The sequence below is a fragment of the Nomascus leucogenys genome, chromosome 1a, assembly GCF_006542625.1.
Source record: "Nomascus leucogenys isolate Asia chromosome 1a, Asia_NLE_v1, whole genome shotgun sequence".
In the NCBI taxonomy this organism is placed as follows: Eukaryota; Metazoa; Chordata; class Mammalia; order Primates; family Hylobatidae; genus Nomascus; species Nomascus leucogenys.
The window spans coordinates 82,656-110,453 of record NC_044381.1 but is presented as its reverse complement, the minus strand read 5'-3'; the positions used below and the strand labels follow the sequence as shown (position 1 = coordinate 110,453).

General features: G+C 42.1%; 1 protein-coding gene and 1 long non-coding RNA gene across 4 annotated transcripts in view; one reads left to right on the top strand and one right to left on the bottom strand.

Moving 5' to 3' along the window:
* PIP5K1B (phosphatidylinositol-4-phosphate 5-kinase type 1 beta) overlaps positions 1 to 27,798 on the top strand; it is a 307,597-nt gene that overhangs the window by 247,958 nt on the left and 31,841 nt on the right. The window lies entirely within an intron of this gene.
* On the bottom strand, positions 186 to 26,393 carry LOC105738492. The gene is made up of 3 exons (XR_001114309.1): positions 26,216 to 26,393; positions 4,144 to 4,329; positions 186 to 2,039 (listed from the first exon to the last, which is right to left on the bottom strand). It is a non-coding gene; the product is annotated as an uncharacterized LOC105738492 (long non-coding RNA).

The following is a 27,798-nucleotide window of genomic DNA, read 5'->3' as shown; positions in this document are numbered from 1 at the left end:
AAACTCTTTGATTTTCTCCCAGTGTCTCAGTATTTCATGATGCTAGGCCTTGGTGCAGGTCTATTTTCAGCCAGCATGCTAAGCACTCAGGGGACCTTTTCAACTTGCAAACTCATGTTTTGAGTTTGGGGAAATTTTCTTAACTATTTTCTTATTTCCTCCTTTCTGTTTTCTTTTTCCTCTTTGTAATTCCTTTTATGCATGTAGGATATCCTGGGTTTGTCTTCCAATTTTCTCTACTTTTCTGTCTTCAGTCCCATCTATTTATGTTTCTGTCCTAGTTTCTGAGAGATTTCCTCAACTTCATGTCCTAATCCTTCCACTGAGTTTTTAATTTCCGTTACCAAGTTTTATAAGAATTCTTTTTTTGTTCACTGAGATTTTATTTTTTAGCAATCTTTCCTTTTTTCATGATTGTAATTTCTCTTTTTTCCTGAAGATGTTAGGATTATGTTTTTTGTTTTGCTCTAATTTTTGTTTCTTCTCCCTTTTTAGTCTCAGTTTTCATCCAAGCTGCCTTTTTCTCTTTGTTTTAGTTTACGTGTTCTATACTGGAGGTTTTCTTCAGATTTTTGGAAATCTTCATTTGTCTGCTCAACTAAGGTTTGAGTGGGAGACTAAAAAGCTGATTAGAGGCCAGGTGTGGTGGTTCACACCTATAATCCCAGCATATTTGGAGGCTGAGGTAGGAGGACTGCTGGAGCCCAGGAGTTCAAGACCAGCCTGGGCAATACTAGTGAGACCTTGTCCCTACAAAAAAAATTAAAATTAGCCAAGTGCAGTGACACACCTGTAGTCCCAGCTACTCAGAGGCTCAGATGGGAGGATGGCTTGAGCCTGGGTGGTTGAGGCTGCAGTGAGCTGTTATTGCACCACTGTACTCCAGCCTGGGCAACAGAGCAAGACTCTAGTCTTAAAAAAATAAAAAAAAAAATCCCTGACTGGAAACTTAAGCACCTGAGCAGAGCTTGTTGACCAGCAAGCTGTTGAGCTGGTCAGACTCCCTACAGGAGATGCTTCCAGTTTCTTGCTTGGAGGAGAAAGGCCTGGCTGTCAGCCTTCTGGGACATCTAGCAGGAACAGGTATCTTAGCATCTAGTATATACATATTCACTTCCTCTCTTTCTTTTACCTCAATTGCTTCTGGTGTCCCTGGGTCCACATATCCTGTTCTGTGTCTTCCACAGGGAGAAAAAAAATCAAATCCTCCAGTCTTATGTTGGAATGGGGAAAGGTTTTGCCTGGCTATATATTTCTTTGCTTTTCCCAGTGGTAGCTCAGGATTTTCCTCTCGAGTTTGCTAAATTGATTACTACCTGTTCATATGCCTTTCAGACTCCTAAATTTTGTCTCTCTTAGCTTCTTCCAATCTTCTCCCCTCTTTATAGGTTTATGTCCTTTTTTAACCCTTTATTGTAGTTGTAGAGGGTTGAGTATGTCAGCAAAGTTAGATGGGATGTGTTTCATCTGCCTCTGCTTCTTCATCTACAGATCAAGAGAGGCCCAGAAAACTGCTCAGCGAAGATTCTAAGGTTTGCAGCATAATTTAATAGCAAAAGTGGAGCTAAGACCTACAATTCCTGACTCCTTGTTCAGTGCAGCCTCTTTCAAAATAGACAAAATCATTAATAATGAGTTAATCCATAATCAGTATGTTTCTGATTGGGTGTGGACAAGTTGAAAAGGCTATTTTTCAAAGAGTTCTTTGTGTCTTAGCTTTGATTGGTATCTCATCATGAGACAGTAAATCAGGAAATGAGGACTTCTCAATGCCAACATGCCCCATAGACAAGCCCCACGTGAGAGAGGACTAGCGAAAAATGTTGATACGACAGCAGTGGCTGTGCTGTTATACTGCTCCAGGTAACTGGAGTTGCACCAGCTCTCCTCTACATGTGGGAACAAGCAGGGTTGCAGTCAAATACCCACATTTCACTGGCTCTTGCCCCATCTGCTGGGGGGCAGGTCCACGGTCAAGTGCTGTCCAAGTATATCTGTAAGTCTCCAGAGGTGTCTCCTTGGTGCTCACAAACAAGATGCTAGAAAGGATGGAAAAGATGGAAAATCTTTGCCCTTGAGAGACTATAATATTTGTGTAAATAGTCGCAGTAGAAAGCAAATGGTATTCAATGAAAAATCTACACAAAGTGAGTTAGGCAGACAGAGTTAGGAAAAATGACTTGCCTGGAGCTATGTATGATGCCTGCAGTAAAGGAAGAGTGCTACAGGGTGGAAACTGCACATCCCTGATCATATTGTTCATCGTCCTTGGCATAAGTGCTCAGAAAATGTTTCATAATTATCCACATGCAACATTTGAGATGCCCATGCTTGGCTGAACCAAGAAGGGATTCCAAAAGTGACAATGTCGCTTCATAAAGGGTTTAATTCCAGGAAGATGTACATTGATCACTTTTATTTGTGTGTGTAACAATAATTAGTACATCTGACGTTTCAAATGCAAACAGATATGTTGAACTCATCAGCCCAGGCACTGTGAGAGAGAGCAGAGCTCCCCAGTTTGCTCTTGTCATTTGTCCCGTGTGTCATTGTGGTTAAGACAGATTTAAAATTCATTTCCTGGCCTCCCGTGACATAGAAACAGTTCTTAATAAACAAGGGGCTCCCACAGAAAGCCCTGTCAGTGTGATCTCTGGAAAAGTGGGGAACTGGATGTTTTTGTTTAAGAATACACAGCTCTCAGATGTAACCAGAGCATGGCACTTCTTTGCCAAAACAGGAAGGTGGGTCACCTGAGAGCTGGCCTCGGGTTAAAATAATTACATGAGTTCTGGGGAGTGGTGAGAGCTTCATATTTTTATAGCACTTTTATCGTAATGTTTATGTAGTATTTTGCTGTATCCATATGGAAGATATTTTGTATCCAATGAGTTATGTCTGCCATTAATTCATGCACATTCTTCTTACATTTTTGTTTATAATAATCCTGAGAACTGTGTCTTCGATGTGTACCTTATGCAGTGTAGTCAGCCAAGAGCTTTACAGCTCCTTTTTTATATCATTTTATTAATTTTATTATTTTATTTAATGCACCCATCAACCCTCTACGGTAAGCACTGGTGGAGCTGACAAAAAGGACTTGCTTAGAAACATTAATGTCAGGCTCACAGAAAAATCAATTATTGCCAAGGGCATTGTGTACCCAAACCTAAGACCATATAAAAAACATAATAATGACCCATAAGATAAACTTCTAGATAAAATGAAACTTTTTTCCCTAAAATCTATAATTCTTCAACCATTATAAATGTACTCTCAAATGCATCGTTTGAAACATTCTTATAGGCCAGGCAAGGTGGCTCACGCCTGTAATCCCAGCACTTTGGGAGGCTGAGGCAGGAGGATCACTTGAGCCCAGGAGTTCAAGACCAGTCTAGTCAACATGGCAAAACCCCATCTCTAGAAAAATACAAAAATTGGCTGGGCATGGTGGCACATGCCTGTAGTCCCAGCTACTCAGGAGGCTGAGGCAGGAGAATCGCTTGAACCCAGGAGGCAGAGGTTGCATGAACCAAAATTGTGCCACTGCACTCCAGCCTGGGCAACTGAGTGAGACTCTGTCTCAGAAAAAAAAAAAGAAAGAAAAATCTCTACGTTTGGATCTCATGAAATGTGCCTGTAGTTAATCAGGAAGTGGCCCCATTGCTGACAAGAAAGAACACGAGTTAAATAGCAAATAGTTCTGTCAGTAGAATCATATGATGTGATTTGGGCTCAGATCAGTATTTTTTGCATATTCATATGTTGCTAGAGAATGTATGATATCTTATAAATCTCGTCACTTTCCATTGACAAGCAGCATTGAGTCCAAGTTTTACTTAGAAGTGCATTCAACCAAGTAACAGGTAAGCATGGCTTAAATTAGAACTTTTCAACGTGTATGGTGAGGCCCATTGATGAGCCACAAAGAGATGTGCAGAGATATGTATCCCCTCAGGCTTCAAGGTAGGGAGGAGTCCTGGGGCAGCTGAAGCCCCCAGCATAGTTCACCTCAGGTGCCAGCAGTCTCCTCTGTGTTCCCCAGAGGGCAGAACAAATATTACCACCCACTGTGAATGTCATGACACAAAAAAGATGGAGAAGCACTGGCTTGAGATAGAATAAAGGATATTTGTCATTTACTTAAAGTCCAGGTGTATGTAGTCTAGGGTGGGTACAGCTGCACAGTGACACTCTTATGTATCCGGGCTCTTTCCATCTTTCTGCTCTGCCATGCTTCACTCTGGTTTTTGCTTTTCTTGTTTGTGGCCTCATAGTTACAAGATGGCTGCCATAGCTTCAGACATCACATCCTCTCACCAGGGACTTCTGCAGGAAGGAAATAGAAAAAGCCAAAAAAAAAAGGTGGGAAGGGAGAAATTCCTCATTGCAAGGCTTTTTTTTTTTTTTTTTTTTTTTTGAGACGGAGTCTCGCTCTGTCGCCCAGGCTGGAGTGCAGTGGCACAATCTCGGCTCACTGCAAGCTCCGCCTCCCGGGTTCACGCCATTCTCCTGCCTCAGCCTCTCCGAGTATCTGGGACTACAGGTGCCCGCCACCACGCCCGGCTAATTTTTTTGTATTTTTAGTAGAGACGGGGTTTCACGGTGGTCTCGATGTCCTGACGTCGTGATCTGCCTGCCTCGGCCTCCCAAAGTGCTGGGATTACAAGTGTGAGCCACCGCGCCTGGCCTGCAAGGCTTTTTATGGGGGAGGTTGCCCAGTTGTGCCCCCAGCAGCATCCTCTTAGCAGCTCATGGCCAGAAGTGGATTGCACGTCTGCCTCTAGCCGCAAAGGAGGCTGGGAAGAGGCCTACCTCCCCTGAGAGTACTTCAGAGGAGAGAAAGATATCTTTTCTTCACCCGTCACTAGGTTCATGCCTATAACCCTTATAACAGAAGACATACTAACAAGAGAAAGGCATACAAATGTATTTAATGTTTTATACGACAGAGGAGCTTTCAGAAATGAAGACCCAAAACAACAGGCAAACGTGTGTAGTTTTATGCTAGAGTTGATGAGGAAGTGGAAAGTATGATTGGCTGAAGGGGGTATGATCTAATGGCAAAAGATTGGGTGAAACTTAGCAAGGCTTCATTGTTCAGATTGGTCACCATGTCCCTGTGTGTTCAGAGATAAGTATATTTCCTTCCTCCAGTTATAGGGAGGGCACCTCTCAAGTGGGGTCTTACGGCCTACTACAGAGGCAGGCCAGAGGATTCTTTTATTGCCTGCTTCCGGGAAGAAGGGTGAGAGAAGGTCAGAGAGTGACCTTCGTAGGTTTATTACCTGTTTTCTTTTCTTTTTTAGACAAGGTCTGGCTGTGTTGCCCAGGCTGGAGTGCAGTGGTGCAATCTCAGCTCACTGCATCCTCTGCCTCCTGGCTCAAGCGATTCTCCCACCTCAGCCTCCTGAGTAGCTGGGACTACAGGCATGCACCACCATGCCCGGCTAATTTTTGTATTTTTTGTAGAGACTGGATCTCACCATGTTGTCCAGGCTGGTCTTGAACTCATGAATTCAAGCAATCCACCCACCTTGGCCTCCCAAATTGCTGGGATTCCAGGCATGAGCCATCACAACTGGCCAAGGAACTGTTTCCTCAAATGCTAAGTTGCCGTATAATGGATAGAATATCCTGAATCCCATCACTACAGATCTGCACCTACTACCTAAACTCAGAACCGAGGGTTCTGTTAGCAGAGACAGGACACGGTGGCTTTGGTGCAGGCACCAGTGATTGTGCCGAACACAGACTGTAAGGAAAAAGCCAGAATGATTTTTTTTAATGAAACATATTTTCTGCTTCTTAAGTAATTGTTTAGACTCTTTAAAATACCACCCACCAGATCATTTACCCCTCAAACTAAAAGGCTATTCTGGAAATGGATTTGAAACAGAGCATCCTACAGACAAGAGAACAGTTTGTGCAAATCTTAGAGAAATTTTTCTCAGTATTCATTTTTATTGAGACATCCAAGCAACATTCATGATTTTGTAGCTCTAAGTTATAAACTAGATACAATTTTTTGCTTTTTTTCTCCTATTCAATCGCATTCTTAGACGTTAATATTTTTAATTATCTTTTAAATTAGATGGGCTCTGTGGAATGTGGCATGAGATGCCTCAAGAATCAGGCCACAGTGTTGGAAAGTTATCATAAACTTTTTTTGGTTCAAGCAGCATTAACCTTGGATATTTAGAAGGATTTTTTTCACATTTCCTCAGAATTGGTGACAGAGAAAAGTATTTTTATGGTGTTGCAAATATTATGTCAGAAATGTATGGCACTGACAGGAGAAACTAAGTGTAATCGTCACCTTTGATCAGTTTATAAGTTTTAGAAAGTTGGTTCATAGTACTCCCAACATTGACTTATAGGAAAGAAAGAATAAGAAAGAAAGAAACCACCATGCAGGATCTTTCTGTGATAACTTGAAAAATCGTAGATTTGAATGACAGAAATAATTGTGAACCAAGTTCCAGTCTATAATGAGGAATAAACTTTTTCTGCTTTGTGAATTCATTTTCTGATTATGAAAATTGTATAGGAACTTTATGATAGAGGAAATTTGGAAAAGACAGTAGTTATTCTTAATTCCACTACCTTAATACAATCATTAATCCTCTGTAAACCCCATCAGACATTTTCAGATGTGTGTCATTCATTGCATGATCGTAATCATAGTGTGATTGCCATTTTACATTATACATATTTCTATGGAATGAAATACTATATTCTCTTCATATTTCTCTTCATATTTTTCTAGGTTTTATTTTTATGAAAGTCAAATAGTTCTTCCAGGACTATTATTGAAACCGCCAACCCCATTCCATTCCCCAGCCCTATTTCTTCCTCACCAAAGGCAATCACCTTTTTCATCTGATTTTTTTAGTTATTTCTCTAAACAAAATACTTGAGTTGCTATTTCCAGTTTTTTTATTCTCACTTTGGAAGAGGATGATATAGCTCCCTTTTATCACCCCACCTTCACACTAACCCTTCTCATCCTCTCTATTCTCCAAGTAGAGTTGCATCATAATTTCTATTAGATTATAATTTACCTTATGTCATAAACACATTCGCAACTGTGCCCTGTTGTAAAGTTTCAATTATATTTCCTTATACTTTTCCCCAAAATGATGTTCCATTCTGTTTTCTTTAGTTGTCTACGTATTAATAATTGAATCTCAGACTCTTTAAAATGTCTAATTGGTTCAGACGCGTCGGATATTTCAGCAGAGTTACTCAACTGAATAATCTCTCCCTCTGGGGGAGGGACAGACAAGATCTGACCTTGTCTAGTCTGCTAAGTTTGGTGCACAGATGTTATCCTGGGAACTTCTTTCACCTTTGTTCTGGGAATTCACTTTGTAAAGTTGGCTGCACTGCTTCATAGTGTTTATATTTTCCTCTTCTTGGTTTAGTCCTGTGTTTCTGGAGAGCACATCCCCCAGTATCTTTTTGAGAAAAGGACTCATGGGAAGTTAGTTTTTGGAGATCTTGCATGTCTGAAAATGTCTTTATGCTAACGTCACTCATAAGTAATAGTTTAGCAGAGTATAGAATTTTATTTCAGAAGTGGTTTTCAAAGGCATTATTCCATTGTCTTCAGGCTCCCTAAGTTGCTGTTCAGATTTATCCGTTTCCTGGTCATCTGCATGTTATCTATTTTCTCCCCATCTCTGAAAGTTTAAAGATGTCTTTTTCTTAATTGTCTTGGAGTTGGTCTTATTTTCATCTGTAGTAAAGTGTTGTATTCAGGAGACCTTTTCAATGTGCGTACTCAAGTCTTTCAGGTCTAGAAAATTCTTTTTTCCTTTTCGGTCTTTTTTTCTTAGGTCTAGGAAATTTTCTTGATGATTTCATTGCCTCTGTTTTTTCATTTCTCTGTGTATCTCCTCATTTGAATTTTGAAGCCACTAGACTAGTCTTCTATGTTTCTGTTGTTTTTTCTCTGTCTCCCATCTGTTTGTCTTTTTACTCTATTTTTTTGTGGGATTTCCTCAAATTTTCATACAGCCCTCTAATTCAATCAATTCTACTGTTACATTTTTACTTTCCAGGACCTCTTCTTGTCCTGATAATTTCTTCCTTTAGTATCCCGTTCTTTTATTTCATAGTTGCTGTAACTTATCTGAGGATGTAAATAATAGTTGGGGTATAAGGGTTTTTTGGCATTTTCTAACCCCTGCATAATCTTAGGTTATTCTAGTTAGCTTTTTTTGATATTTTCGATCCCTTTTACAATAGTAGCTTTTCTCAGATTTCTTGTAATCGTTGGTTGTCTGTTCATACGTAAAAGTGTGTCACCACAAATCTATCAAGACAGAAAGTAAGTTAGCAGTTACGTAGTGCTGGGGATTTTGGGGAAATGGAATATTATTAATGAGCACAATTTTCTTCTCGGGGTGATGAAAATATTCTAAAATTGGTTATGGTGATAGTTGCACAACTCCGAATATACCAAAAGCCATTGAATTATATACTTTAAAGCAACTAATTATATGGTATACGTATGATATATCAATAAAACTATTTCAAACAAGAAGTGGGGCACTAACAAAATGATTAAAAGTTCAAAGAACGTGGCTGGGGCTTGTCGTCTGTGTGTTTCACTGTAGGGCAATTTGGCTGGGCTGTGTAGTTGGGGAAACCTGGTATTTGTCTTTCTTCTTGGGTTGATTAGATCCCCAGAAAAGGCTCTACCAATCTTTCCAGCCTGGAGGATAAAGGCTGGCTGTCAGCTTGATGGAAGCCGAGTTGGGGAAGAGACCGTCTTTGAATCTGGCAGGCTAGTACCTCCTTATCTCCTTATTTTCAGTTGGTCCCTTATCCTTGTGCTGTGACTAATGATCCCCAATCTAGAGACCCTCTGTTCCACCCACTCCAGAGAATAAACCTCCATTCTTAAAATAGGGTTGAGAAAAGGCAGTTGCATGTTGGTAGAAGTTTCGGGAGATGATTTACCTGCTGCTTAACCAGACTTTCAACCACAGATACTTAACTTAGCTGCCTCCTCTTACCCCGACACATGCTGTTTCATGGATTCCTGGTGCTTCTAATTCTTCAGCCTTTTGAGAGTTTTGTGAATGAGGTGTGTTCTAGGCTTTTCTCTCATTTTTATGAGTTTTTAGAAAAGAAGCAAAGTGGGAAGCATGTGTTGACACCATTTTTACCTGAACAGAAATACGTATTTTGCTGTCTCCAATTATTCAAGGTCATTACAGTATGTACTATCAAGATCGTTTTTTTTAATTTAAAATACTGATTTGGGAAAAAATGACATCAAATAAACATTTCCTTGTACACAGAATACTCCTGTTTTGTGTAAAATCAAAAGATTTAAGCACATTTATCCCCTACTAAAGGCAGAAATATTATTTTTCATATGCAAGTAGAAAAATCAGTCCTCTCTGAATTCAGAGAACTGGTTAAATGCATTCAAAATCACAAGACTTATGATTAGCTGTTTTAAGATGAATAGGTAAAGAAAGCTTCTGGCCAAGTCATGAAGCATTTCTTTCCCTTTGCAAATGATTTAAAGTCCTCAAATTCTGACTGCCTTATAAAGAACAGATAGGTTTTATTGTTGTTACTTGCTGTAGAAAAATTAGAGGTTTACTAATTGCTTTATCTACTCTTCTCATGTGGTTCTTTGATTTTAAGGGAGTCATTCAGTCCATCTAGACTGAATTTGGAACTCAGAGGATTAAAATTATGGGCAGGGGGACAGTGGCCAAGCTTACTATTCTTTATAATACTTGATCTTGCAGCTGACTTAATTCCTGTTTTTACTTCTGGTCCCTAGAGCTGCACTGATATTCATTTCATATTTCTTAAAGGTTTATCAGGTAAATAAGAGAGAGAACCATTCATAGTTAGCAGCACAATTGTCATATATATTGACAACTTCAAGGCAATTCTAAATTGTCTCCTTCTCCAGTGAAAACATTTCAATATGACAAAACCTTGATCCAAATTCTGCTTGTTAATTACCATGATTGCTAAGATCTCCAGTCTCTAAAACCTTATGATTCCATTTCTTTCTCAACCTAAAATGCCACCCTTCTTTTACTTTTGAAAAGAACCTTTATCTCTTTGCATTGATGAAAGAAACTTATATTTGATTTAGATTATTACTCATAATAACTTGACCTTTCCAAAGCATCACAGCCATTCAGAACAAGCTACATTTGCAGGATCTCAAATAAAATTGTAAGGACTAATGTGCAAAAATTATTAACAATTTCAAGATGGCAACATCAGAACATTAAACTAAGCAAGCAGTCCTGCGTGGTGGCTCACACCTGTAATCCCAGCACTTTGGGAAGTCCAAGGCAGACGGATCTCTTGAGTCCGGAAGTTCAAGACCAGCCTGGGCAACATGGTGAAACCCCATCTCTACTAAAAATACAAACATTAGCTGGGCATGGTGGTGCATGCCTGTAACCCCAGCTACTCGAGAGGCTGAGGCAGGAGAATCACTTGAACCCAGGAGGCGGACGTTGCAGTGAGCTGAGATTATGCCATTGCACTCCATCCTGGGTGACAGAGCAAGACGCTGTCTCAGAAAAAAAAAAAAAAAAAAAAAAAAAAAAAAAAAAAAACCTAAGAAAGGAACCATTCTAAGCCCAGGAATCCATGCAGTTGCATAGGTCACATGACCCTGTAGTCAGCCCTGAAATTGTCTGTGGAAGGAAGACACATTTGATGTCCCTGCCAATGATAATTTGCTTTGGTTCAGCTATTACAGTGACTAACACTTCCCCAGATCAGGGACCTTTACAATGGTAGTGGGGGCATTCATTATACAGTCATTGCCTGAAATTCCACATTTCAGGTATATCCTGAGTTAAATCACACAGCTGTTACACTTTAGACAATAGATCCTTTGGCCATGGGTCGTCAGTATTGTGACTGCCGGTGCTTTCTTCTGGTGGTGGTGGTGACTTCAGGCGCTTTCTGCCTGCTCTGACAGTACCTTTCAATGGGTCAAATTCTTCAAGCCAAATTAAATGAAAACTTGAGATCTGATCCACAGAGAAAAAGAACTTGAATAAATATATATCTCCTATTTCTAAGCTCCCAACATTTTGTAAAGCTACTTAATTTTCCCCCATCTCACTTGTTTTTCAGTTCAATCCATCTGAGCACCTGCTATTCATATCAGAAGGAAATGAAATCAATAGCATTTTCTTCCCCAGTGGCAGTCTTTAAACTTCCTTCTGTTTTGCCAGTAAGTCATCTTTCTTTAAGACTGCTGTTGTATCCAGGCATGTCCAATATTTCCTTGAGGTGTTTTGAACTTTGAACCTGATAGACACTTAGAAATTCATGTGGTTCCACCCTCACCCATAGAGCATGTTACATTAACACAGTGGACTGAAATGTTTCTTAAGGGTTTATAAAAGGATGATTATGATGCCATTAAGAGAAGTAAAGGCCCCTAAGGGAAGTAAAGAGCTAATATTTATTCTTCATGAGTAAACATCCGATCTTAGCTGTCTTAGAACAGGACATGTATTAATACAATGAACTTTGAATAAATTGGCATCTCACTTCTGTGGTTGCCTTGCTGTGAAGGGTACTCTCCTGGGTCTGCCACAAAATAAGCAGAATCCGACCTAGGCTGACCTGACTCCCCATGCAGCCCAGGAAGCTGATGAGCCTGGCATGTCAGCTCAGGCTGAGAGTTCTTCTCTCCAAGGAAGCAGAATCAAAACCCATGCGTGGAAGTTACAAAGAAAGGATTGTTCTATATAAGGAAGAGTTTAATAGTGTGGTTAAAGAAGAAATAGGCTACCCTGAAAATGCTAAGCCTCTCACTGTAGCTGAGCCGCCATCTGGGAAGACTGCCGTAGAGGGGAGAGAAATAGCACAGAGCTTTTTAAACTAGAATGCCTGTAAGTTTCCTCGTAAACGCTGCAATTCTGGAATTCTCTTAGCTCCCAAGAGGAGGTTGATTGATCTCAATAAATACACAGCCTGATAGAAGGAAAAATAAGCCTGTTATATGTGTACAAACCTTCTGTCCCTTTCCTTATGAGCAAAGTGAAACCAGACCTGTAGGCATGTGGCCTTATGTAGGCCTGAGCCTTACTTAAGCTGCCACCATTTGGCAGGATGTGCATCCTTTGAGGAAATTGTAAGGTTATATGGCCATGCTTTTCAGCTTGGACAGGTAACCTAGCATAGAGGCTTTCAAATTAGAATGCCGCTCTGCTGTTGACCAGCTACACTACTTTACCTCCCTGCACCTTAATCACCTTATCTACAAATAATATCGACTTCACAAGATTATTGTGAGGATGAGAAAATATATATGACTATCTAGTACAATGAATAGAATATATATAAGATATATATTCTATGACTCAGTTAGTTCTGTGATTTAATTTGAAAGTCTAAGGTGAAGATGGGAGCAGAGGGTGTCCCTGGAAAGGCTAACTCACCATTGCCACTTCTGATGGATAGTCTAGTTCTGCAAGACCAAGCCTTTCTGCCTGAACTCTAGTACCAATCACAGGCTGGGAATGACCTAAGGAAACGAAGCTAGTTGCAAACGCTAACACACAGCTGTCGCACAGATTTTGTCCCACAAATGAACAGTGAAATAAATGTAGTGAATCCTAAACTTCTGAATTAACTGTAAAGTGATACAAGAGCATTGTGTTGAAGGATGGGAAAGTCCAGCCTAGTTCTTCAGTGTCTCCACACTTAAACCATCCAAAAATACAGGCATCTATAGCCTTATCTATTAAAAAGAAAAAAAGGCAGCGGGGCGCAGCGGCTCACACGTGCAATCCCAGCGCTTTGGGAGGCCGAGGCAGGTGGATCACCTGAGGTCAGGAGTTCGAGACCAGCCTGGCCAACATGCTGAAACTCCGTGTCTACTAAAAATACAAACATTTGCCAGGCATGATGCATACCTGTAATACCAGCTATTCTCCTGAGGCAGGAGAATCGCTTGAACCCAGGAGGCGGAAGTTGTAATGAGCTGAGATTGCACCACTACACTCCAGCCTGGGTGACAGAGTGAGACTCCATCTCAAAAAAAAAAAAAAAACAAAAAGGCTATTTGTATTCAAAAAGCAAAACAGTGGGGGTATGTCAGAGGGCACAGGAGCCAACTGAAAGAGCTCTCAGTGGCTAAAATTGGAACAATTTGAGCAATAAAATAACACAGTTTTGAGTTATAACCCAAAGAATAAATATCCAAGAGGCCATACTAATATTAATATGTGATTGAATAAATAAATGGGGAGAGGAGACAAAATTCCCATACAGAAGAATCCCAAATACTGTATGTAGCTACTCCACCCTGAAGAAAGTGGAACACAACACCCCATCCCTTCAGTGTTGGCCATACTTAGTGGCTTGCTTCCAAAAAAGTACAGCATGGAAAGGGAGGTGGGGGTACCTTTGCAGTAGAGAAGCGTGGTAAACACTACCTCAGCCAGGTAATCAAGGTAAACATCATCAATGATAAGTCATGTTAGTAGTGCATAACCTTGACTTAATATGGTACTTTACCTCTGTGATCTTCCTTCCAAAAACTTACAAATACATGTCTAACCATGAGAAAAACATCAAGCAACCCAAATTGTGTGGGACATTCTGCAGTATACCTGATGAGTACTCTTCAGAACTGTCAAGGTCATCAAAAACAAGAAGTCTAAGAAACCATCACAGTCTATGAGAGCCCAAGGAGAGGTGACACCTAAGTGTCACATGGTATCCGGAGTGGGACTCTGGAACAGAAAAAGCGCATTAATGAAAATGAACAAAATCTGGATTTAGTATGGAGGTTAGTTTTAAACAAAAAGGCATGGGTACTTCCTCTCTCAAAATGACATTACAGAAACCTGTAGCACAATCATGCATTATAGTAACACTTTGTTATAATGTAAATGTTGGGGGATTGTGTTCTAAAACTGTCTCTTGAGGCTTTACTTGAAATGATGAGAAACTCAATATACAGCTGTATGCAGAGAAGATGAATAAGTAATCTGTCAAATATTAATACCATGGGTCTTTTTGCAGCTGGGTTTAACTATGATTGATTTATTATGCAGATCACATTTTCACCTGCCATAGAATCCCAATCCATATAACGTTGAATATGTACAATTTTGACTTTTATAGTTCAAATGTCCCAGTTTCCAGAATTTGAGGTTGGGTAAAAGTTGTTTTTCATGCATATGTGCCATTTTTGGATACTTGTGGTAGTTGTTTCAACCTGTGAATGAATCAAAGGCACTGTGGGAATAAACTACACTGTGGGAAAAAAGTCCACAGCTGGACTTTTTTGTGGGGACCTTTATGCAACCTAATAAATGATCTCTCACAACAGATTGTAGTTCCCTGATGCTCCAACTGAGGAGTTTTCTAGCGCTTCCTTCCTTGGGTGAGAATAATAGGTGAAGGGCATTTCTATAGACAAACGGAACTCCATCAGGCTGGGTCCTCAAATATTTTGGCATATGTAACAACTCTGTGGAAATAATAGGTATCAGATAGACTTCTCTGCTTACAAGCAAGAGAAACTGAAGTAGCAAAGGAAATCAGGAGGAAGCTAAGAATTAGTTCACATAATCTAAAGAAAAACCTGAACTACCAAGCCAAGGGAAGAATATGAAATACAGCAGCTCAGAGGATTCAACCATTCATTGAGTAATATTTTATCGAGCCACTACCCTCTCCCGGACACTGCTACAGGGTGAGAATCCAGCAGTTCGGGGAATCTGTCACGCCATGCTTTCATCAAGCTTGCTTCTAGAGAATCTCAGACTCAGGGACAGCATCTTCTAGAAGACATTCTCTTTCTCTGGGAAGCCTGAGACTCATGGACATACTGGTGTTATTACTCAGCTCCTACCACTTGACATTATTCATCACACTGCCCAAGATTCAGATTTCTCTGAGAGTATGAAAAATCTGAGAGTGCTCTGATGTGCATTCCCAACAGGACTACACAGAATACCGGAAGGATTGCTCCCCAAAAACCCAGTGAGCTGCTCTTACCAGGAGAAGAAAAGAGTGCTGAGTGAGCAAAAAGTTCACTATAATTTGTATTAATAGTGTGGAGAAAGAAAAGAGAAGACTCAGATCTGGCTCAGAATTCTGGTTAAAGCTATTTATGTTAGTATAACCTTGGGCATGCTTCCACAATTTCTCTAAAAGTCCCTTTCCTCATCTATATAAAGTGGAATCATAATCCCCATACCATAGAATTGTTTTGATGTTTAAATCAAGGATCAAACTAGCTATTTAAGAACCTTTTCTGGGGCCAGGCATGGTGGCTCACACCTGTAATCCCCGTGCTTTGGGAGGCCAAGGTGGGTGGATCACTTGAGGTCAGGAGTTTGAAACCAGCCTGGCCAACATGGTAAAACCCTGTCTCTACTAAAAATACAGACATTAGCCAGGTGCGGTGGTGCATGCCTGTAATCCCAGCTACTCGGGAGGCTGAGGCAGGAGAATGGCTTAAATCTGGGAGGCAGAGGTTGCAGTGAACCGTGATTAGCCTGAGTGAGAGAGCAAGACTCCGTCTCAAAAAAAACAAACAAACCTATTCTAATAACTGCTTAATAAAAGTTAGTTGTATTTTCACACAGTTGTGAAACATACATAGTATCTACAGATTATTTTCCATGCATTTCTAGCACATGATATTTCAATACATTCTGCTCATTTTTTTATCTTAGCATGAAAATACTTGTAGGGTGGACAGTGTATTAGGATCCTTTTATATATATATATATTTTTTTATTTTTATTTTTTGCATGTGTGGACTATAAAGTTTTGCTTAGTAAATGTCACATCGGCCACTTCAAAAGAGGCATCCTATCTCAGCTCCCAGTTATGTCTCATGAAAGACTTTAAGAGTGAAATCTCCAAGCACTGAACCTCTCCAAGGTTACTGGATTTCACTCTGCCTGTCTTGCCTGTGTCATGCTGGGGGTTTTATTTGTAGAGGGAGGCATTGTAAGGGAGGTTATATATTTACTATCCGGCCAAACCTGGGTTGGAAACCTATGTCTTTGGGCACAGTGTGTAGCTTCTGAGGGCCTCTTGTGCTTCATGTGTGCAACTGGGTGATAATACCTACCCTGATGGGTTGTTAAAACTGTAAATGAGGCCGGGCGCGGTGGCTCATGCCTGTAATCCCAGCACTTTGGGAGGCCGAGGCAGGCAGATCACGAGGCCAGGAGATCGAGACCATCCTGGCTAACACAGTGAAACCCCATCTCTACTAAAAATACGAAAAATTAGCCGGGCGTGGTGGCGGGTGCCTGTAGTCCCAGCTACTCGGGAGGCTGAGGCAGGAGAATGGCGTGAACCTGGGAGGCGGAGCTTGCAGTGAGCCGAGATCGCGCCACTGCACTCCAGCCTGGGCAACAGAGCGAGACTCCGTCTCAAAAAAAAAAAAAACTGTAAATGAGATAATGTATGTATGTAAAGTGGCAGTCTCAGCGCCTCAATCAGGGGAAGCTATTACTATTATTAGGGGTGTTGATTGTGTCATCACTTGATCGCAGGCACAGTATGCTTGGAAATGTAGAATTGTTTTATTCAACAGTACTAGGGGAAGAAAAAAAAAACCACAGATTCAGATTTTTAAAACAAGACTTTGCCATTTATAAGAAATTGCCAGAAAGTAGAAGAAAAATGCTCACCAGCCCAGAGTCTAGGACCACCCATTTTCTTAATAGGTCAACACTGAGATATCTCCTGTACCTGAGCATATCCTCCCACCCGAGGCCCTTGCGGGAATTGCCTTATGATCTACTGGAAAGAGAGCCATGTTCTCATAAGTAAACAAACTTCAGTGGGGAAGACTGGTAATAAACATTGAAAAAAGGTCAAATATACATTTGGAAATAAGGGAAATCAGTGTTTGTTCAGAAGAACAAAAGAGAATGTGACTTTAGAAAATCTGTAAAAGCGTCTTAATGGCTGTTCAAGTGAGTAACATTGAGGACGTATTTGTTGAATTTCTAATTCATAGCACATGAAATTTTTTTAGTGGTGGAGGTTGAATTTTTTCATTAAAAAATAGCCCTTACTTACCCCAACACCCTTACTTTAGAAATTGGAAAACCAGGGTGCATAGAGGTGACATTACGTACTTAACATCACATAGATAGGTAGTAGCAGAATCAAGACCAGAATCTAATTCTTCAACTCTGAATCCAGTGACTTTTCCATTGACGTGTTCTTATATGTTATAAAGGATGATGGTAACTTTCTAAAATCATTGACTGATAAAATCTAAAATTGTTTAAAGGAGCATGTGTTTTTCCTTAAATTGTTTCTCACCGAAACTCTGTGCCATCCAGAATTATAACTAGGGTTAATTACATGTTGTCAAGACGAGGCACTATGCCAAGTCTTTTAGATGCGTATTCATTGTGTACTTGTAACAGGATTGGCCTAAGCTTTGATGATTACCACTAGGGTTTGGTTGTTCCTGGCAATTAGTAGGCAATTGTCCCACCGAAGCAGTAAGCATGCAGTCATCTGAGATAATCTTTCCCGCAATATGTGGAAAAGTGTTGGTAAGGCAAAGTAGGTCGTGAATACCAAGATGGATGGAACTTTTGTTCACCCAAATGTGAACTTTATTCCCTCACTATATATCGTATTCCATACACGATGGTGTGTACCCTTTATCAGGTTTCCATTTTTAGAATTGAAGAAAATGGGCTGTTGCTTTTAAAAATCATGTTCACTTAATTGTGTTTTTACTCTCTGTTAAGAAATCACATATAAACATATGGATATGAGCACCCCCTGCGATCTTTCTGGCATCTCACCAGGATCTGTGGCTCCCTGACCGATATCCACCTCTCCAGCATGCTGCCAGCAGCCATAGTGACTCCAATGGAAGCAGCAACTTCAAAATATTATGCTAAAATTGGCTCCTAATGTTTTCCTCTTGCCTTCTTGCAGTGGCATGCCGGAGCCCGCATCTTCTTGCTTGCTAGAGTCAAATTTTGCAAGCCAGTTGTTAAGAACAGCGATTTTTATTATTTATTTATTTATTATTTTATTATACTTTAAGTTCTGGGATACATATGCAGAACATGCAGGTTTGTTACATAGGTATACGTGTGCCATGGTGGTCTGCTGCACCCCTCAACCCGTCATCTCCATTAGGTAATTCTCCTAATGATAGAGTGCCCCCCACTCCCCGACAGGCCCCAGTGTATGATGTTCCCTTCCCTGTGCCCATATGTTGTCATTATTCAACTCCCACTTACGAGTGAGAGCGTGCAGTGTTTGGTTTTCTGTTCTTGTGTTAGTTTGCTGAGAATGATGGCTTCCAGCTTCATCCATGTCCCTGCAAAGGACATAAACTCATTCTTTTTTATGGCTACATAGTATTCCATGGTGTATATGTACCACATTTTCTTTATCTAGTCTATCATTGATGGGCATTTTGGTTGGTTCCAATTATTTGCTATTGTGAATAGTGCTGCAATAAACATACTTGTGCATGTGTCTTTATTGTTGAATCGTTTGTAATTCTTATGGTATATACCCAGTAATGGAATTTCTGGGTCAAATGGTATTTCTAGTTCTAGATCCTTGAGGAACTGCCACACTCTCTTCCACAATGGTTGAACTAGTTTACAGTCCCACCAGCAGTGTAAAAGCATTCCTATTTCTCCACATCCTCTCCAGCATCTGTCGTTTCCTGACTTTTTAATGATCGCCGTTCTAACTGGCATGAGATGGTATCTCATTGTGGTTTTGATTTGCATTTCTCTAATGACATGATGATGAGCTTTTTTTCATGTTTTTTGGCCACATAAATGTCTTCTTTTGAAAAGTGTCTGTTCATATCCTTTGCCCACTTTTTGATGGGGTTGTTTTTTCTTGTAAATTTGTTTAAGTTCCTTGTAGATTCTGGGTATTAGCCCTTTGTCAGATGGATAGATTGCAAAAATTTTCTCCCATTCTGTAGGTTGCCTGTTCACTCTGATGATAGTTTCTTTTGCTGTACAGAAGCTCTTTAGTCTAATTAGATCTCATTTGTCAATTTTGGCTTTTGTTGCCATTGCTTTTGGTGTTTTAGTCATGAAGTCTTTGCCCACGCCTATGTCCTGAATGGTATTGTCTTGGTTTTCTTCTAGGGTTTTTATTGTTTTAGGTTTTATGTTTAAATCTTTAATCCATCTTGAGTTAATTTTTGTATAAGGTATAAGGAAGGGGTCCAGTTTCAGTTTTCTACATATGGCTAGCCAGTTTTCCCAACACCATTTATTAAATAGGGAATCCTTTCCCCATTGCTTGTTTTGGTCAGGTTTGTCAAAGATCAGATGGTTGTAGATGTGTGGTGTTTTTTCTGAGGCCTCTGTTCTGTTCCATTGGTCTATATATCTGTTTTGGTACCAGTACCATGAAGAACAGCCATTATTAACAATCAAATTATATAAACTTACAATTAAATGAACTGTATTTTTTAAAAGGTGATATTCAAAACTGATTTCTTCTTAATTATTCTACTACTTACCTACTATTATCTATGCTCTTGAGATAATTTGTGTATATTTATCTACATCGTGGATATACTCTCTAATGGTGGGCTACTGTGTATATTTATCTACATGGTGGATATACTCTCTAATGGTGGGCTATCTACATCGTGAATATACTATCTACTGGTGGGCTACTGTGCATATTTATCTGCATCGTGGATGTACTCTCTAATGGTGATGCTACTGTGCATTGCCTCCTGGCGTTCAGTGGCATCACCTTGATGTACTAATGTAGAAATATTTATTTCACAGCAGTTGAAAAGTGCTATAAATTAAGCCTAGATTTATTGTTTTGTTAATTATCTATTTTCTAAAGTTATAAATGCCTTGTATCTATAGCTATTACATTGCCAAAAGCACACGTATTTCTTTGAAGAAGTAATCTAGTATTTGAAAACTATATTTCCCTTCAGCAAAAAAAAAAAAAAAAAAAAAAAAAAAAAAAAAAAAAAAAAAAAAAAAAAAAAAAAAAAAAAAAAAAAAAAAAAAAAAAAAAAAAAAAAAAAAAAAAAAAATCATATTGAAAAGAATTTTTTTTTTTTTTTTTTTTTTTTTTTTTTTTTTTTTTTTTTTTTTTTTTTTTTTTTTTTTTTTTTTTTTTCACAAAATGTCTCTCATATTGTTGACGAAAGAATGAATTTCTGACTGATGTCTTCGTTTTATTTTTGTCTTATTAATGTAAAGGAAAATATCAACCAATCCCATGTTGAAATGGAGCTTCATTATTCACCAGTTACAGTCATAAGTTGGCTAAAGATACAAAACTGCAAAAATCTAGAAAAGCATTCTGTGACAATCAATTGGTTTTATGGAAGTTATGGCAAAAATTATTGCATATTTTATTATTTTTAATTTTGTGCTACACATCCTTTTTTTTTTTTTTTTTTGAGACGGAGTTTTGCTCTTGTCACCAAGGCCGGAGTGCAATGGCACGATCTCAGCTCACTGTGACCCCCACCTCCCGGGTTCAAGCGATTCTTGTGCCTCATCTTCCCAAGTAGCTGGGACTACAGGAACGCACCACCGTGGCCCAACTAATTGTATTTTTAGTACAGATGGGGTTTCACCATGTTGGCCAGGCTGGTCTCAAACTCCTGGCCTCAAATGATCTGCCTGTCTCAGCCTCCTAAAGTGCTGGGATTACAGGCCTAAGCCACCGTGCCTGGCCCACATTCCTTATTAGTAAAGTTTATTTTAAAAATCTTATGTCATCCGGGCACTTTGGGAGATCGAGGCGGGTGGATCACCTGAGGTCAGGAGTTCAAGGCCAGCCTGGCCAACATGGTGAAACCCCCCGTCTCTACAAAAAATACAAAAATTAGCTGGGTGTGGTGGTGTGTCCCTGTAGTCCCAGTTACTTGGGAGCCTGAGGCGGGAGAATCACTTGAACCTGGGAGACAGAGATTGTAGTGAGCCAAGATCATACCACTATATTCCATCCTGGGTGACAGAGCAAGCAAGACTTTGTCTCAAAAAATAAAAATAAAAAAATAAAAACTTTGTGTACATACATATATGCACATGGGTTTTTTCCTAAATGCTGGTTGTTAAGCCTTTACTTGTACACAACTCCTTCTGAGCCAGTCCAGTCTACAACATGTGTTTCTTTATATAATTATCTTCAACGATAATACTAATAACAACTAAAATGTATTGAACACAAGGGACAGATTTTATAACAGTCAGCCTCACTGAATTCTCCCAAATGCTCCAGGGACTAGGAGACAATGAGGAGGGTAAATTCAGGCACCTCCAGCGTGAGCGAGGACATCTAATAGGTGCCTTCCGAAGGCAAGCAGATGGTGGACACTTGCACATGTTATTATTTACATCAACCCTGTTGTAAATAATGAGAGTGATTTTTATCACTGTGATAGGGATAAAGAACAAGCTCAGAAAGATAAAGTGACTGCCCACGCAAGCCCCAGCTAAGTAATGCTGGTTAGAAGGGGAGACCACAAGGCAAGAACTCACGCCTTCCAGTGCCTGCTCCCGCAGCAGCTCAGCGTAAAACAACAACCTCATCTGTTGCCGTGAACTCCAGCCTGGGCGACAGAGTGAGACTCCATCTCAAAAAAATAAAATAAAATAAAACAAACCCATTAACAAGAAAAAAACTCTAAGCAGAGGCTGTAGATGTGTAGATAAATCAATGATAAATATTTTGAGAGCATTTTTAGTAATAGCCATTAAGAAATTTTACGTAAATAGAATTTAGACATACCTATGAAAGATAGACATTATCCAAAATAACTAAAGCTTAAATTGGACTCTGCAAATGGATAATTTAGACTTTTTAAGAGCAGGTCAAAAACATAGGAAAAGGGTATATAGTTTCAGTGACAGCTTGTAAACATTAATATTTGTATTTACAAATGGCTAAGCACATTAATACATATCAAGAGGTCAGGCCTATAAACAGTGTAAAATAATGGGGAGCGTGTTTGTGGTTCTTAACCAAGGGCCTAATCATTTATTAGTTTACTTATATGTGCTTTCTGGAAGGTAGGATTTATTCAGCGTGATATGGTAAATGGTTACATATCTGACCTAAGTGTAGAATTCAGAGCTGCTGAACACCAGCCAGGCCCCAGCCTCCTAAGCCAGAATGCTAACCCCTACAGACACTCTAAACACCAGCACCAGAGCAGTTAGCACCAAGCCAGGAGGCACAGGCAGGACCTTCAGCAGTGCCCTTTGACCCATGTGTTACTCAACATTTTTTTCGGGGTGGGGGAGATAGGGTCTCACACTGTCACCCAGGCTGGAGCGCAGTGGCGTGATCTTGACTCACTGCAGCCTTCACCTCCCAGGCTCAAGCGATCCTCTGTGTGCCACCGTGCCTGGCTAATTTTTTGTAGAAATGGGATTCCACCCTGTTGCCCAGGCTGGTTTCAAACTCCTGGACTCAAGAAATCCTCCCACCTCGGCCTCCCAAAGTGCTAGGATTACAGGTGTGAGCCACCACACCCAGCCTTCCCCTTCATTCTTGCTAAGATGGATCATTCTGGTCCTCAGTCATTCTTAGAAGCATACTACGCCATTTCTAGCTGCATTTCTCACTGCTTTACCATCTCTCTCTAAGCCAGCATTTCTTAAAGTATAGGCTCTAAAATCACCTGCTTCAGAAACAAGATGTTTAAAATGCAGTTTCCTGTTGTCAATTCTGATGCACATTAAAGCTTGAGAACCACTATTTAAATAATTGGAGTGTTACTAACGTCAGATTCTAACACGCCTAGCCTTGATCCTTAACTTATAGGAAGGGCTTGGGTATATAAAAGAACCACTGCCAGAGGTTACTAAAGCTGTACCATGATTTAGAAACCAGAACAAGTATGTCTATCCCCAAACTGCTTATGTTCCTAGTGACTCAGGACAGGTGTCGACCTGTACAGCAGAGTCCAGTAGCTTCTGTGACATTTTCTCATATTAGTCAGATCAGAACTTGTGATCCGTTTGGTGTCAGCCTAGCCATGAATAAGAGAACTTTCCCGTCATTCTGCACCTCTTTGAAGCTAGCAAGGACAGAAAATCAATTCTGCTTGTGATTTTCCAATAGCTCTGAACAGTTATAATTACAGTGTACATCTGTGAGAGCGAAGCTGCTTTTCTTTTCTTTTTTTTTTTGAGACGAAGTCTCGCTCTGTCCCCCAGGCTGGAGTGCAGTGGTGCCATCTCTGCTCACTGCAAGCTCCGCCTCCCGGGCTCACGCCATTCTCCTGCCTCAGCCTCCTAAGTATCTGGGACTACAGGCGCCCGCCACCACGCCCGGCTAATTTTTTGTATATTTAGTAGAGACGGGGTTTCACTGTGTTAGCCAGGATGGTCTCGATCTCCTGACCTCGTGATCCGCCCGCCTCGGCCTCCCAAAGTGCTGGGATTACAAGCATGAGCCGCCGTGCCCGGCCCAAAGCTGCTTTTCTAATCTGTATTCATATTATTTTTTCCAGCAGCTTCTGCAGACCTAATAGTAATTTGGGTTTTGACTGAAGGATACCACTTACGTGCTGAGGGTGCTCATTTCAACCCTGTGTGTTTTTAGCACATTGACATGGTGACGACCTGAGTAGAGTCTGAAAGCTAAGGCACAAACACTATCTAGCAATTCCTGGTCACTAATAGAGGTTTAAAAAATGTTTGTTGGATTTTACTGAAGAAGGGCCTTGCTTTTTGTTCTGGGTTTTTGTTTGTTAGGTTGGCTGGTTTTGAGACAGAGTTTTGCTGTGTCACCCAGGCTGGAGTGCAGTGGCGCGATCACAGCTGGCTGCAGCCTCAGCCTTGTGAGCTCAAGCAGCCCTCCCACCCCAGCCTCCCAAATTGCTGGGACTACAGGTGTGTGCTAGCATGCCCAGCTAATGTTTATATTTTTTGTTTTTTTTTTTTTTTATTAATTTTTTTTTGCACACAAAAACAATAAACATTTTCTAAAAATACATACAAACAAAAAGATGCGTATCAAACATATTAGGAAGGTTACACATGGGAAGTCGGGGAATAGAAATGGGGGGTGGGAGTTAAAATAAGGTAGAGAGGGACTTTATGTGGATCAGTGATAATAACTCAATCCTCTATTTGACAAAGAAGAGGGAGAAGGAAGAGGAAGAAAAAGAAAGTGGGATAAAGGATCAGAAAGGGAGGAAAATAGAAAAAATTAGAGTATGACTCCAGGGTAGACCTGTTTTGTTGTCACTGAGTTGGTTGGTTGGTTTGCCTGTTGTATTTTTCATGTTTCGCCAAGTTGGCCAGACTGGTCTCGAACTCCTAGCCCGAAGTGATCAACCCGCCTCGCCCCCCAGAGTGCCGGGACCACAGGCGTGAGCCACCTCGTCCAGCCCCCACATTGCTTCTGGCCTCCATGGTAGACCTCCCAGACGGAGCGGCCGGGCAGAGGCGCTCCCCACTTCTTCCCAGACACAGGGCGGCCGGGCAGAGGCCCTCCTCACTTCCCAGACGGGGCGGCCAGGCAAGGACGCTCCTCACTTCTTCCCAGACGATAGGTGGCCGGGCAGAGGCGCCCCTCACTTCCCAGACAATGGGTGGCCGGGCAGAGGCGCTCCTCACTTCCCAGACGATGGGTGGCCGGGCAGAGGTGCTCCTCACTTCCCAGACGGGGCGGCCGGGCAGAGGTGCTCCTCACTTCCCAGACGGGGCGGCCGGGCCGAGGCGCTCCTCACTTCCCAGACGGGGCGGCCGGGCAGAGGCGCTCCTCACTTCCCAGACGGGGTGGCCGGGCAGAGGCTCTCCTCACTTCCCAGATGGGGTGGCCGGGCAGAGGCTCTCCTCACTTCTTCCCGGACGGGGCGGCCGGGCAGAGGCGCTCCTCACTTCCCAGATGGGGCGGCCGGGCAGAGGCGCTCCTCACTTCTTCCCGGACGGGGCGGCCAGGCAGAGGCGCTCCTCACTTCTTCCCGGATGGGGCGGCCGGGCAGAGGCGCTCCTCACTTCTTCCCGGATGGGGCGGCCGGGCAGAGGTGCTCCTCACTTCCCAGACGGGGTGGCCGGGCAGAGGCGCTCCTCACTTCCCAGACAATGGGTGGCCGGGCAGAGGTGCTCCTCACTTCCCAGACGGGGCGGCCGGGCAGAGGCGCTCCTCACTTCTTCCCGGATGGGGCGGCTGGGCAGGGGCGGCCGGGCAGAGGCGCTCCTCACTTCCCAGACGGGGCGGCCGGGCAGAGGCGCTCCTCACTTCCCAGACGGGGCGGCCGGGCAGAGGCGCTCCTCACTTCTTCCCGGACGGGGCGGCCGGGCAGAGGCGCTCCTCACTTCTTCCCGGACGGGGCGGCCGGGCAGAGGCGCTCCTCACCTCCCAGACGATAGGTGGCCGGGCAGAGGCGCTCCTCACTTCCCAGACGGGGTGGCCGGGCAGAGGCGCTCCTCACTTCCCTGACGGGCGGCCGAGCAGAGGCGCTCCTCACTTCCCAGACCGGCGGCCGGCAGAGGCGCTCCTCACTTCCCAGACGGGTGGCCGGGCAGAGGCGCTCCTCACTTCCCTGACGGGGCGGCCGAGCAGAGCGCTCCTCACTTCCCAGACGGTTGGTGGCCGGCAGAGGCGCTCCTCACTTCCCAGACGGTGGGTGGCCGGCAGAGGCGCTCCTCACTTCCCAGACGGTGGGTGGCCGGGCAGAGGCGCTCCTCACTCCCAGACGTTGGGTGGCCGGGCAGAGGCGCTCCTCACTTCCCAGACGGGGCGGCCGGGCAGAGGCGCTCCTCACTTCCCAGACAGGGCGGCCAAAATGTTTATATTTTTTGTAGAGACAGGGTTTCGCCATGTTGCCCAGGCTGGTCTCAAACTCCTGGACTCAAATAATCCACCTGCCTTAGTCTTCCAAAGTGCTGGGATTACAGGCATGAGCCACTGCACCCAGCCAGGTCTTACTTTTTAAAGACAGAAAATGTAGTGTTTAGCAAGAAATATGAATTGTACTTTTTCTCAGTTGCCTAAAATATAAACTTCCTAAAAGTTAAGGTGTTTATTTATGAATGCATGTCAGTGAGAAGTTCTTTTTTCCCAAGGTGGTATTATGGAGGGAAAGTCAGTGAGTCAGCCTATTTGCTGAGGCCAGCTTGTCCTTCAGGCATTTATACTACCAGTATTAGTTTGCTAAGCTGCCCTTACAAAGTACCATGAACTGGATGGCTTGAAGCACAGAAATTTGTCTCACAGTTCTGGAGGCCAGGAGTTTGAAATCCAGGTATCAGCAGGGTTTTCCTTCTGAGGCTGTGAAGAAGAATCTGTTCCATGCCTCTCTGCTAGCTTCTGGTGGTGTGCTGGCAATCTTTGACATTCCTTGGCTTGTAAATCTCTGCCTTTATCTTCCATGGAGCTTTCCTTGTGTGTTTGTGTCTCTATGTCCAAATTTCCCCTTTTTATACGAACAGCAGTCATACCAAAGTAGGACACCCCCTATTCCAGTATGACCTCATCTTAACTAATTATGTCTGCAACAAACTCATTCCCAAATAGGGTCACATTCTGAGGTACTGGGGGCTAGGACTTAAACATGAATTTTAGGGAGATGCAATTCAACCCATAATAACATTGCTCTGAATAAAGCTTTGTTTTTCTGAGTAATTTTTGTTTGTTTGAATCTGACAGCAGCAAGTATAGAGATTGCAGAGTATCTGGCTGCAAACCACTATCCATGGGAATTATGCCATTGAGGTGTAGTACAGAGAAATAATAGTGCTTAGGCCAGGAATTGTTTCCTGTTCACTGTGTCTTAAACCTTTATTGGTTCCATTAGCTTACACAGCAAAAGGCATTTCCAGTTCAGCATATTGTATTTCCAATATGCCACTCTGATCTCAAACTTTAGTTAGAGAAGACCAACTAAGGCTAAGAAACAAAACTTTTGGAAGCTAGCAAGGCCTGATCAAATCCAAACTCCTGATTTTTACAGAGAAGGGAACTGTGGAGTACAGGAAAATTCAACGTCTTACCTAAATACAGCATTCACAGCTACTTAGTGCCACATTGGTACCACAACCCCACTACCCTGCCTCTTGTTCTAGCTCATTCTTTCACATATTGTACTGATCCTCTGAGCCACAGGGGCCATCGGTGCCCTATGACAGTGGTCCCCAACCTTTTTGGCACCAGGGACCAGTTTTGTGGAAGATAATTTTTCCATGGATTGGACGGGAGAGTGGGGATGGTTTCAGAATGAAACTGTTCTACCTCAGATCATCAGGCATTAGATTCTCATGAGGAACACAAAACCTAGATCCCTCTCATGCACAATTCACAATGGAGTTCGCGCTCCTTTGAGAATCTAATGCTGCCACTGATCTAACAGGAGGCAGAGTTTAGGCAGTAATGCTCACTCACCCACCACTCAGCTCCTGCTGTGCGGCCTGGTTCCTAACGGGCCACAGACCAGTAACAGTCTGTGGCCTGGGCGCTGGGGACCCCTGCCCTATGATTCAAAAGTTCCAATTCCTATTGCCTTTGTGGTGCTTTTCTCTAGCTAGAGAACACAATCAACCCTGTTTTCAATGTGTGCTGTCTACCAGGGAATGTTTCATGGATGGCCCATACTGCCGTTTTTTTAAATCTACCTAAGCCTCACCTCTGGGATCTACCTAAATATATTCTCTCTTAATTCCATGGATATGAGCTCTAGGAAGGGAACTAATTATGATGTTAGACTCTGCCAAATATGAACAGTAAAACACATTGTTCTAGAGAGCAGAAGCCATCCAGTATTGTGAAGCTTAAAAGAAATTACTTTGATGGGCCCAGCGT